The sequence below is a fragment of the Etheostoma cragini genome, chromosome 18 (assembly GCF_013103735.1).
Source record: "Etheostoma cragini isolate CJK2018 chromosome 18, CSU_Ecrag_1.0, whole genome shotgun sequence".
NCBI lineage: Eukaryota > Metazoa > Chordata > Actinopteri > Perciformes > Percidae > Etheostoma > Etheostoma cragini.
Window position 1 is genome coordinate 14,885,451 of NC_048424.1, and position 2,849 is coordinate 14,888,299.

The following is a 2,849-nucleotide window of genomic DNA, read 5'->3' on the forward strand; positions in this document are numbered from 1 at the left end:
CTGTTTTATTTTTTTATTTTTTTTACTGTAAAGCACTTTGTGACCCTCCTTGTCTGTGAAAGGTGCTATATAAATAAAAGCTTACTTACTTTGTACGAAACGGTATGAAGACGGTGAGGAGTGACAGGCAATTGATTTAGATGGGTGGGTAATGTTCAAGATAGTTGTTTTTACTCACCAGTTACACTGCTGAAACTCTAGGATCAGGTGACTCTGATAAACACTTTTACGTAATATGTAGGCGACTTGACGACACCCCTGCATGAAAAAAATTAATCCGGGCTTGGAAATTCCACCGGACACCACACATCTTTCACAAGTTCACACAGAAAGTCCTCTCACAAACAACGCACACCACACAGTCAGGATCAGAAAAGTGATTTAAGTGAATTTAAGTGAATTAAGTGAATTAAGTGAATTAAGTGATAATTACAAGGAAACATAAGCTAACATAACATAACATTCATTTGAAATAAACAATAAATCCCTAAACAAATTTATACTGAATAACGGTTTAACATAAGAAAAAAGAGGCTGAATAGTGTATGTATTTATAAATATATATATATATATATATATATATATTGTCCAAAATATGGCCAATCCTTCAATGTGGGGTGTTGTTTTTTCAATATTTTTTTTGTTATTTTATAAATGTGCTTTAGGTCATTTACACCTGCATTCATCCAGGCTTGGTCTGGTGCTGCTGTAAAACTAAAACAAAACACAAACTTAAAAAATATATGTATATGTATATATATATATATATATATATATATATATATATATATATATAAACAGTGTATGATAATATATTTCTTGAGTGCTTGAATGCTGAGTCATTAATAAATAACTCCTGACAAAAAACTGTTTTTCCATGAGTGCAATGTTATCAGTTAAAATGTTACATAGCTTGTTTGTTAGCTTTGATGTATAGTCAATCAGCTAATGTTAGCTTGCTAATTCCACCCAATGTGCCTATCAATGTTTGCTACACAAATCGGCCAAGAGCACTGTGCTTTTCAGACATATTACAGCCACTAGAGCCATTCCCACTAGGAGCTTTCCATAGTACGTATCATTTCTGAGTGTGTAGCAATTGAGGAGCGGGGAAAGGTGGAAGCGGGGTTGTGGCCTTGACCAACTGGCACTTTGCTCGTTTGAAAGCCATGATGTCTCTCTCTCATGGGTGGCCCAAATTCTCTGGGCGGGCAAAGCAGAGAAAGGGGAGGTAACCTCTCCTTATGACCTCATAAGGGGCAAGATTCTTTCATTTTCTCAAAGGCAGGGCAGAATACCCAGGTCTCAATTTACACCTATCTCCATTTCTGGCCACTTGAGGACCATGGGCAGGTTGATGGAAAGCATAGTAATGATAAAAAACCTCATATAGTGACATTTTCATGGCAAGGGACCTTTAAGTTGTTAACCATATTCATTTAGTGGCCAGTTGGCTTGCTAGTTAGGTAGCGCACTAACTAGGAAGCTCAGTTACTTGTTATTCATTAGAGCCCGACCGATATATTGGCTGGCCGATATTAGGCGTTTCCCGAACTATCATTATCAGCATTTATAATTGCAGATAAAAAAAATGTATTAACTAATTTAAAAAAAAAAAAAAAATTCATTCATCAGAATCATTTATAATGCCAAGTAAATGATTCTGATAAATGCAAATCTATTGCACAGTTTGTCCACCAGAGGGCGTTCTACATCGTCCCTGTTGGCAATACTTGTTTTTGTTCAAAGGACTTTAAGTTTCATATCTTAAGTTTGCATTTTCCTACATTTTCTTTATTGGAACTTTAATATATTAGGATGTTCCTCTGTTCTGTTGTGACAATAAAACAAATCGTTATTATATTATTTTAGTGAGACCTCATAAATAACTACAAATAACTAATGTTAGAGAAATCTGTTTATGTTTTGTTACGTGTTTCTGGGTTGTTGTTTTTTTAATATATAGTGGCCGATATATTGGATTATCTGATTTTTTATTAACCAAATATTTGTATCGGTATCAGCCTTAAAAATCCTTTATTGGTCGGGCTCTCATCACCATCTGTATTGAAGAAAAAAATCACTTCATCCTGTCTACTCAGTGAAGTTCCACATCTACACATATCCTTTACATTTACATAGTACATGTAAATTGTGGCTGTATTATTTGTGTTGACTTGAATAATTGCTCCTAAGAATTTTTTTTTGTTTATTGCCCCCCCGCCCCCCTCCAAATGTACGCCCATGCTGTAAAGTTGCTAGCCCCGGCTTTCGTCAGCTCGCTGGCTTGGCATTCCTGATGCCAGCAACCTCCACAAAGGAAAGTATCTATTTGTTTTTCAGTCGTAGTTTTTAGTTCATTTCATCGCCGAGAATGCATGGCAAGCTGATGCCATGCTGACCAGCCTCTCTCAGTTTACCACTCTCCTTCCTGCCATTCTCCATCCTTTTAACCCCCCTTCATCTCCTGCTTCAGTAACTCCTGCAGTAAACCTGTTCAACTTTACCTGCCTCCTGGTCTGTGTTCTGCATTTGGGTCCACTTGCCAACAATTTCCAACAGAAATAGGAGGGTCAATTCTATCTGACCCCATGGCACATACTTGTCTAATTAACAAGCAGAGTGTGAGTTTTAAGCATTTGAATTACCTTTTTCAACGATGTGAGATGAATCTGCTATTGATATTAATATCTTAGTATGTCTGAGCACTCCAAGCCAGTGAGGATAAGGAGTGGATGTTGAGAATACTGTCCCAAATCAAGAGCAGAACTGACACTGGTGGTCTCCTCAGGAACCACGAGACACACACACACACACACACACACACACACACACACACACACACACAC